Consider the following 10,554-nt stretch of genomic DNA (forward strand, 5'->3'; position numbering starts at 1 on the left):
CCAGAGAGAAGTTAGTACATGACAATTTCACAGATATTTGAAGTTGACTTTTGATCAGCTCTGTGCTACATCTGGTTGTTGAGTCTGACCATTTAAATGGTCATCGGAGAGAGAGAATCCTCTCTCTACGAAGGCATTTGAGCCTGGTACACTGAGGACAAATGAGACAATCCTGAACATGTTGATCAAGTTGGCTTTTCCTAGGTTTTTGGAAAACTGCCGCCCCACTTCTCATGTTCACATCTTTTTGTTTGTTTCTTTTGTTGTTGTTGTTGTTCTCTTTAGTGTAGCTTTGTCTCAGCCGTACCTCAGTGCTCAGTGCTCCTCAGTGCTCAGTGCTACCTCAGTGCTACCTCAGTGCTCAGTGCTCCTCAGTGCTACCTCAGTGCTCAGTGCTCCTCAGTGCTCAGTGCTACCTCAGTGCTACCTCAGTGCTCAGTGCTCCTCAGTGCTCCTCAGTGCTCAGTGCTCCTCAGTGCTCCTCAGTGCTCCTCAGTGCTCCTCAGTGCTCAGTGCTCCTCAGTGCTCCTCAGTGCTCAGTGCTACCTCAGTGCTACCTCAGTGCTCAGTGCTCCTCAGTGCTACCTCAGTGCTACCTCAGTGCTCAGTGCTCCTCAGTGCTACCTCAGTGCTCAGTGCTACCTCAGTGCTCAGTGCTACCTCAGTGCTACCTCAGTGCTCAGTGCTCCTCAGTGCTACCTCAGTGCTCAGTGCTCCTCAGTGCTCAGTGCTACCTCAGTGCTCCTCAGTGCTCAGTGCTACCTCAGTGCTCCTCAGTGCTCAGTGCTCCTCAGTGCTCCTCAGTGCTCAGTGCTCCTCAGTGCTCAGTGCTACCTCAGTGCTACCTCAGTGCTCAGTGCTCCTCAGTGCTCCTCAGTGCTCAGTGCTCCTCAGTGCTCAGTGCTACCTCAGTGCTACCTCAGTGCTCCTCAGTGCTCCTCAGTGCTACCTCAGTGCTACCTCAGTGCTACCTCAGTGCTCCTCAGTGCTCCTCAGTGCTCCTCAGTGCTACCTCAGTGCTACCTCAGTGCTCCTCAGTGCTACCTCAGTGCTACCTCAGTGCTTCCTCAGTGCTCCTCAGTGCTCCTCAGTGCTCCTCAGTGCTACCTCAGTGCTACCTCAGTGCTCCTCAGTGCTACCTCAGTGCTACCTCAGTGCTCCTCAGTGCTACCTCAGTGCTACCTCAGTGCTCCTCAGTGCTACCTCAGTGCTACCTCAGTGCTTCCTCAGTGCTCCTCAGTGCTCCTCAGTGCTCCTCAGTGCTACCTCAGTGCTACCTCAGTGCTCCTCAGTGCTCAGTGCTCAGTGCTCCTCAGTGCTCCTCAGTGCTCCTCAGTGCTACCTCAGTGCTACCTCAGTGCTACCTCAGTGCTACCTCAGTGCTACCTCAGTGCTCCTCAGTGCTACCTCAGTGCTCCTCAGTGCTCAGTGCTCCTCAGTGCTCAGTGCTCCTCAGTGCTCCTCAGTGCTACCTCAGTGCTACCTCAGTGCTCCTCAGTGCTACCTCAGTGCTACCTCAGTGCTCAGTGCTCCTCAGTGCTCCTCAGTGCTCCTCAGTGCTACCTCAGTGCTCAGTGCTCCTCAGTGCTACCTCAGTGCTACCTCAGTGCTCAGTGCTCCTCAGTGCTCCTCAGTGCTCCTCAGTGCTCAGTGCTCCTCAGTGCTCCTCAGTGCTCCTCAGTGCTCAGTGCTCCTCAGTGCTCCTCAGTGCTACCTCAGTGCTACCTCAGTGCTCAGTGCTACCTCAGTGCTCCTCAGTGCTCAGTGCTACCTCAGTGCTCAGTGCTACCTCAGTGCTAAGTGCTACCTCAGTGCTCAGTGCTACCTCAGTGCTCAGTGCTACCTCAGTGCTACCTCAGTGCTCAGTGCTAGCTCAGTGTTACCTCAGTGCTACCTCAGTGCTCCTCAGTGCTACCTCAGTGCTCCTCAGTGCTCAGTGCTACCTCAGTGTTCAGTGCTCCTCAGTGCTCAGTGCTACCTCAGTGCTCAGTGCTACCTCAGTGCTCAGTGCTACCTCAGTGCACCGTGCTACCTCAGTGCTCAGTGCTACCTCAGTGCTCCGTGCTACCTCAGTGCTCAGTGCTACCTCAGTGCTCCTCAGTGCTACCTCAGTGCTCAGTGCTACCTCAGTGCTCCTCAGTGCTCCTCAGTGCTACCTCAGTGCTCAGTGCTACCTCAGTGCTCCTCAGTGCTACCTCAGTGCTCCTCAGTGCTCCTCAGTGCTCAGTGCTAACTCAGTGCTACCTCAGTGCTACCTCAGTGCTCCTCAGTGCTCAGTGCTACCTCAGTGCTACCTCAGTGCTCAGTGCTACCTCAGTGCTACCTCAGTGCTCAGTGCTACCTCAGTGCTACCTCAGTGCTACCTCAGTGCTACCTCAGTGCTCCTCAGTGCTCAGTGCTACCTCAGTGCTCTTCAGTGCTCCTCAGTGCTCCCTCAGTGCTCAGTGCTCCCTCAGTGCTCCTCAGTGCTTCCTCAGTGCCACCTCAGTGCTCCTCAGTGCTACCTCAGTGCTCCTCAGTGCTCCTCAGTGCTCAGTGCTACCTCAGTGCTACCTCAGTGCTCAGTGCTACCTCAGTACTACCTCAGTGCTCAGTTCTACCTCAGTGCTACCTCAGTGCTACCTCAGTGCTCAGTGCTACCTCAGTGCAACCTCAGTGCTCCGTGCTCTCAGTGCTACCTCAGTGCTCAGTGCTACCTCAGTGCTACCTCAGTGCTCAGTGCTACCTCAGTGCTACCTCAGTGCTCCTCAGTGCTACCTCAGTGCTCCTCAGTGCTACCTCAGTGCTACCTCAGTGCTCCTCAGTGCTCCTCAGTGCTACCTCAGTGCTCCTCAGTGCTACCTCAGTGCTCCTCAGTGCTCCTCAGTGCTACCTCAGTGCTACCTCAGTGCTCCTCAGTGCTACCTCAGTGCTCAGTGCTACCTCAGTGCTCCCTCAGTGCTACCTCAGTGCTACCTCAGTGCTACCTCAGTGCTACCTCAGTGCTACCTCAGTGCTCCTCAGTGCTACCTCAGTGCTCCTCAGTGCTCAGTGCCCTCAGTGCTCAGTGCTCCTCAGTGCTCAGTGCTCCTCAGTGCTCCTCAGTGCTACCTCAGTGCTACCTCAGTGCTCCTCAGTGCTACCTCAGTGCTACCTCAGTGCTCAGTGCTCCTCAGTGCTCCTCAGTGCTACCTCAGTGCTCAGTGCTCCTCAGTGCTACCTCAGTGCTACCTCAGTGCTCAGTGCTCCTCAGTGCTCCTCAGTGCTCCTCAGTGCTCAGTGCTCCTCAGTGCTCCTCAGTGCTACCTCAGTGCTCAGTGCTACCTCAGTGCTCCTCAGTGCTCAGTGCTACCTCAGTGCTCAGTGCTACCTCAGTGCTAAGTGCTACCTCAGTGGTCAGTGCTACCTCAGTGCTCAGTGCTACCTCAGTGCTACCTCAGTGCTCAGTGCTAGCTCAGTGTTACCTCAGTGCTACCTCAGTGCTCCTCAGTGCTACCTCAGTGCTCCTCAGTGCTCAGTGCTACCTCAGTGCTCAGTGCTCCTCCGTGCTCAGTGCTACCTCAGTGCTCAGTGCTACCTCAGTGCTCAGTGCTACCTCAGTGCACCGTGCTACCTCAGTGCTCAGTGCTACCTCAGTGCTCCGTGCTACCTCAGTGCTCAGTGCTACCTCAGTGCTCCTCAGTGCTACCTCAGTGCTCAGTGCTACCTCAGTGCTCCTCAGTGCTCCTCAGTGCTACCTCAGTGCTCAGTGCTACCTCAGTGCTCCTCAGTGCTACCTCAGTGCTCCTCAGTGCTCCTCAGTGCTCAGTGCTAACTCAGTGCTACCTCAGTGCTACCTCAGTGCTCCTCAGTGCTCAGTGCTACCTCAGTGCTACCTCAGTGCTCAGTGCTACCTCAGTGCTACCTCAGTGCTCAGTGCTACCTCAGTGCTACCTCAGTGCTACCTCAGTGCTCCTCAGTGCTCAGTGCTCCTCAGTGCTCCTCAGTGCTCAGTGCTCCTCAGTGCTCAGTGCTACCTCAGTGCTACCTCAGTGCTCAGTGCTCCTCAGTGCTCCTCAGTGCTCAGTGCTCCTCAGTGCTCAGTGCTACCTCAGTGCTACCTCAGTGCTCCTCAGTGCTACCTCAGTGCTACCTCAGTGCTACCTCAGTGCTCCTCAGTGCTCCTCAGTGCTCCTCAGTGCTACCTCAGTGCTACCTCAGTGCTCCTCAGTGCTACCTCAGTGCTTCCTCAGTGCTCCTCAGTGCTCCTCAGTGCTACCTCAGTGCTACCTCAGTGCTCCTCAGTGCTACCTCAATGCTACCTCAGTGCTCCTCAGTGCTACCTCAGTGCTACCTCAGTGCTACCTCAGTGCTCCTCAGTGCTACCTCAGTGCTACCTCAGTGCTTCCTCAGTGCTCCTCAGTGCTCCTCAGTGCTCCTCAGTGCTACCTCAGTGCTACCTCAGTGCTCCTCAGTGCTCAGTGCTCAGTGCTCCTCAGTGCTCCTCAGTGCTCCTCAGTGCTACCTCAGTGCTACCTCAGTGCTACCTCAGTGCTACCTCAGTGCTCCTCAGTGCTACCTCAGTGCTCCTCAGTGCTCAGTGCTCCTCAGTGCTCAGTGCTCCTCAGTGCTACCTCAGTGCTACCTCAGTGCTCCTCAGTGCTACCTCAGTGCTACCTCAGTGCTCAGTGCTCCTCAGTGCTCCTCAGTGCTCCTCAGTGCTACCTCAGTGCTCCTCAGTGCTACCTCAGTGCTACCTCAGTGCTCAGTGCTCCTCAGTGCTCCTCAGTGCTCCTCAGTGCTCAGTGCTCCTCAGTGCTCCTCAGTGCTACCTCAGTGCTACCTCAGTGCTCAGTGCTACCTCAGTGCTCCTCAGTGCTCAGTGCTACCTCAGTGCTCAGTGCTACCTCAGTGCTAAGTGCTACCTCAGTGCTCAGTGCTACCTCAGTGCTCAGTGCTACCTCAGTGCTACCTCAGTGCTCAGTGCTAGCTCAGTGTTACCTCAGTGCTACCTCAGTGCTCCTCAGTGCTACCTCAGTGCTCCTCAGTGCTCAGTGCTACCTCAGTGTTCAGTGCTCCTCAGTGCTCAGTGCTACCTCAGTGCTCAGTGCTACCTCAGTGCTCAGTGCTACCTCAGTGCACCGTGCTACCTCAGTGCTCAGTGCTACCTCAGTGCTCCGTGCTACCTCAGTGCTCAGTGCTACCTCAGTGCTCCTCAGTGCTACCTCAGTGCTCAGTGCTACCTCAGTGCTCCTCAGTGCTCCTCAGTGCTACCTCAGTGCTCAGTGCTACCTCAGTGCTCCTCAGTGCTACCTCAGTGCTCCTCAGTGCTCCTCAGTGCTCAGTGCTAACTCAGTGCTACCTCAGTGCTACCTCAGTGCTCCTCAGTGCTCAGTGCTACCTCAGTGCTACCTCAGTGCTCAGTGCTACCTCAGTGCTACCTCAGTGCTCAGTGCTACCTCAGTGCTACCTCAGTGCTACCTCAGTGCTACCTCAGTGCTCCTCAGTGCTCAGTGCTACCTCAGTGCTCTTCAGTGCTCCTCAGTGCTCCCTCAGTGCTCAGTGCTCCCTCAGTGCTCCTCAGTGCTTCCTCAGTGCCACCTCAGTGCTCCTCAGTGCTACCTCAGTGCTCCTCAGTGCTCCTCAGTGCTCAGTGCTACCTCAGTGCTACCTCAGTGCTCAGTGCTACCTCAGTGCTACCTCAGTGCTCAGTTCTACCTCAGTGCTACCTCAGTGCTACCTCAGTGCTCAGTGCTACCTCAGTGCAACCTCAGTGCTCCGTGCTCTCAGTGCTACCTCAGTGCTCAGTGCTACCTCAGTGCTACCTCAGTGCTCAGTGCTACCTCAGTGCTACCTCAGTGCTCCTCAGTGCTACCTCAGTGCTCCTCAGTGCTACCTCAGTGCTACCTCAGTGCTCCTCAGTGCTCCTCAGTGCTACCTCAGTGCTCCTCAGTGCTACCTCAGTGCTCCTCAGTGCTACCTCAGTGCTCCTCAGTGCTCCTCAGTGCTACCTCAGTGCTACCTCAGTGCTCCTCAGTGCTACCTCAGTGCTCCTCAGTGCTACCTCAGTGCTACCTCAGTGCTACCTCAGTGCTACCTCAGTGCTCCTCAGTGCTACCTCAGTGCTCCTCAGTGCTCAGTGCTCCTCAGTGCTCAGTGCTCCTCAGTGCTCAGTGCTCCTCAGTGCTCCTCAGTGCTACCTCAGTGCTACCTCAGTGCTCCTCAGTGCTACCTCAGTGCTACCTCAGTGCTCAGTGCCCTCAGTGCTCCTCAGTGCTACCTCAGTGCTCAGTGCTCCTCAGTGCTACCTCAGTGCTACCTCAGTGCTCAGTGCTCCTCAGTGCTCCTCAGTGCTCCTCAGTGCTCAGTGCTCCTCAGTGCTCCTCAGTGCTACCTCAGTGCTCAGTGCTACCTCAGTGCTCCTCAGTGCTCAGTGCTACCTCAGTGCTCAGTGCTACCTCAGTGCTAAGTGCTACCTCAGTGGTCAGTGCTACCTCAGTGCTCAGTGCTACCTCAGTGCTACCTCAGTGCTCAGTGCTAGCTCAGTGTTACCTCAGTGCTACCTCAGTGCTCCTCAGTGCTACCTCAGTGCTCCTCAGTGCTCAGTGCTACCTCAGTGCTCAGTGCTCCTCCGTGCTCAGTGCTACCTCAGTGCTCAGTGCTACCTCAGTGCTCAGTGCTACCTCAGTGCACCGTGCTACCTCAGTGCTCAGTGCTACCTCAGTGCTCCGTGCTACCTCAGTGCTCAGTGCTACCTCAGTGCTCCTCAGTGCTACCTCAGTGCTCAGTGCTACCTCAGTGCTCCTCAGTGCTCCTCAGTGCTACCTCAGTGCTCAGTGCTACCTCAGTGCTCCTCAGTGCTACCTCAGTGCTCCTCAGTGCTCCTCAGTGCTCAGTGCTAACTCAGTGCTACCTCAGTGCTACCTCAGTGCTCCTCAGTGCTCAGTGCTACCTCAGTGCTACCTCAGTGCTCAGTGCTACCTCAGTGCTACCTCAGTGCTCAGTGCTACCTCAGTGCTACCTCAGTGCTACCTCAGTGCTCCTCAGTGCTCAGTGCTACCTCAGTGCTCTTCAGTGCTCCTCAGTGCTCCCTCAGTGCTCAGTGTTACCTCAGTGCTCCTCAGTGCTTCCTCAGTGCCACCTCAGTGCTCCTCAGTGCTACCTCAGTGCTCCTCAGTGCTCAGTGCTACCTCAGTGCTACCTCAGTGCTCAGTGCTACCTCAGTGCTACCTCAGTGCTCAGTGCTACCTCAGTGCTACCTCAGTGCTCAGTTCTACCTCAGTGCTACCTCAGTGCTACCTCAGTGCTCAGTGCTACCTCAGTGCAACCTCAGTGCTCCGTGCTCTCAGTGCTACCTCAGTGCTCAGTGCTACCTCAGTGCTACCTCAGTGCTCAGTGCTACCTCAGTGCTACCTCAGTGCTCCTCAGTGCTACCTCAGTGCTCCTCAGTGCTCCTCAGTGCTACCTCAGTGCTCCTCAGTGCTACCTCAGTGCTCCTCAGTGCTACCTCAGTGCTACCTCAGTGCTCCTCAGTGCTACCTCAGTGCTCAGTGCTACCTCAGTGCTCCTCAGTGCTACCTCAGTGCTACCTCAGTGCTCCTCAGTGCTCCTCAGTGCTACCTCAGTGCTCCTCAGTGCTACCTCAGTGCTACCTCAGTGCTCCTCAGTGCTCCTCAGTGCTACCTCAGTGCTCCTCAGTGCTACCTCAGTGCTCCTCAGTGCTCCTCAGTGCTACCTCAGTGCTACCTCAGTGCTACCTCAGTGCTCAGTGCTACCTCAGTGCTCCTCAGTGCTCCTCAGTGCTCAGTGCTACCTCAGTGCTCCTCAGTGCTCCTCAGTGCTCAGTGCTACCTCAGTGCTCCTCAGTGCTCCTCAGTGCTCAGTGCTACCTCAGTGCTACCTCAGTGCTCCTCAGTGCTCTAGCTCTGAGCCGTCTGCATGGTCCTAAACTGCATTTGCCATTTAATGGGGATTGGAATGATTTTAGTATTTTAAATGATCGGTGTTGAGCTAGGGTATGACGACGGACATCCTCTGCCATACCTAGGGTTGCCAACTGTCCCGTATTAGCCGGGATGTCCCTTATTTTGAGCTAAATTGGTTTGTCCCATACGGGACCTCCCTTGTCTCGTATATTCATCCAATCGCAGTAGAGCGTATATATGGGTAGGCAGTTTTACAAGTAGCAGGGGTTAACAGAAGATTCAATTCAAGATGGTTGTGGTTTTGATGAACCCTCAAAATACCCAGCGATGGAAAAAATAACCAATTGTCCTACATGGGTAAAAGTATAGATACCTTAACAGAAAGTTACTCAAGAAAAAGTGAAAGTCACCCAGTAAAAAAACGACTTGAGTAAAGGTCTAAAAGTATTTGGTTTTAAATATACTTAAGTACCAAAAGTAAAAATCCTTATATTATTTAAATCAAAATATATTTGTCACCTACTAGAACAGGTGTAGACGTTACCGTGAAATGCTTACTGACAGACCCTTAAAACCAACCATGCAGTTTTTCATGAAGAAAAACACAGGTAAGAACATATTTACTAAATCAACTAAAGTAACACAATAACAATAATGAGGCTACAGTATATACAGGGGGTACAGGTACCGAGTCAATGTGCCGTGGTACAGGTACCGAGTCAATGTGCCGGGGTACAGGTACCGAGTCAATGTGCCGTGGTACAGGTACCGAGTCAATGTGCCGGGGTACAGGTACCGAGTCAATGTGCCGTGGTACAGGTACCGAGTCAATGTGCCGGGGTACAGGTACCGAGTCAATGTGCCGGGGTACAGGTACCGAGTCAATGTGCCGGGGTACAGGTACCGAGTCAATGTGCCGGGGTACAGGTACCGAGTCAATGTGCCAGGGTACAGGTTAGTCGAGGTAATTGAGCTAATATGAACATGGACTAAAGGGGCAAACGCAGACAGCAGCATTTTTCTTGTTATTAAAATGTATTGATAGCCAGGGGCCACACACCCAACACTATTTATCAAAAGATGTATTTGTGTTAAGTGAGTTTGCCAAAGGCAGTAGGGATGACCAGGGACGTTCTCTTGATAAGTGTGTGAATTAGACCATTTTCCTGTCCTGCTAATCATTCTAAATGTAACGAGTACTTTAGGTTGTCAGGGAAAATGTATGGAGTAAAAAGTACAATATTTTCTTCAGGAGTGTGGTTAAGTAAAAGTAAAAGTAATCAAAAAAAATTTAAAAGTAAAGTACAGATAACCCCCCAAAAAAAAATGACTTAAGTAATACTTTAAAATATTATTTACTTAACACTGCAAAACGTATGGAATCAGTCTGCTGATGAACACTGGTCCGTATCCTCATTGACTTCTACTTGTTTGTGTCAGACCTACTGTAGGCCGATGAATAGATAGGAATTGAATAGACGAATGAATGAATGGAATCACAAATTGTGATTCAAGGATCAGGATTTTCCATATTACAGGCTATGATGGCCAGGCTATTACTCGTATTAATTAAGAAGGGTACTTAGCTTTAGTCGTCTGCCAATGAATGGGTAAATAAACAGGATATAATCACCTGATTAAAAACAGATTTATTCAAATATAAACCTATAAATATAAACAATTACAATCTCGATTAAAAAACAAAATGAAATACATATTATTTAAATATTCTTCACATAGTCGGTGATTTCCTTTCTTATTAACAGAATGACAGAATAACTAATTCATCTGTACCGATTACATTCGTCAACGAATGAGAAAATTACTTTATATTCACAGGGAATCACATGGAATCAAAATTAAATCATTCACAGGGAATCAAAGAGAATCAAGTTCAAATAATTCACAGGGAATCACATGGAATCAACTTTAAATCATTCATATGGAATCAAAGAGAATCAAGTTCAAATAATTCACAGGGAATCACATGGAATCAACTTTAAATCTTTCACAGGGAATCACATGGAATCAACTTTAAATCATTCATATGGAATCAAAGAGAATCAAGTTCAAATAATTCACAGGGAATCACATGGAATCAACTTTAAATCATTCACAGGGAATCACATGGAATCAACTTTAAATCATTCACAGGGAATCACATGGAATCAAAATTAAATCATTCATATGGAATCAAAGAGAATCAAGTTCAAATAATTCACAGGGAATCAACTTTAAATCATTCACAGGATATCAGATAGTTACTCTTTCCATACCTCTCCATCCCCCTCTACTTTCCCTCCCTCCACCCCTCCATCTCTTTCCCTCCCTGGCTCCCACCTCTTCACCCCTCTAGCTCCCCACCTCTTCATCCCTCTAGCTCCCCACCTCTTCACCCCTCTAGCTCCCCACCTCTTCACCCCTCTAGCTCCCCACCTCTTCACCCCTCTAGCTCCCCACCTCTTCACCCCTCTAGCTCCCCACCTCTTCACCCCTCTAGCTCCCCACCTCTTCATCCCTCTAGCTCCCCACCTCTTCATCCCTCTAGCTCCCCACCTCTTCATCCCTCTAGCTCCCCACCTCTTCATCCCTCTAGCTCCCCACCTCTTCATCCCTCTAGCTCCCCACCTCTTCATCCCTCTAGCTCCCCACCTCTTCATCCCTCTAGCTC

This window comes from Oncorhynchus keta, chromosome 20 (genome assembly GCF_023373465.1).
Source record: "Oncorhynchus keta strain PuntledgeMale-10-30-2019 chromosome 20, Oket_V2, whole genome shotgun sequence".
In the NCBI taxonomy this organism is placed as follows: domain Eukaryota; kingdom Metazoa; phylum Chordata; class Actinopteri; order Salmoniformes; family Salmonidae; genus Oncorhynchus; species Oncorhynchus keta.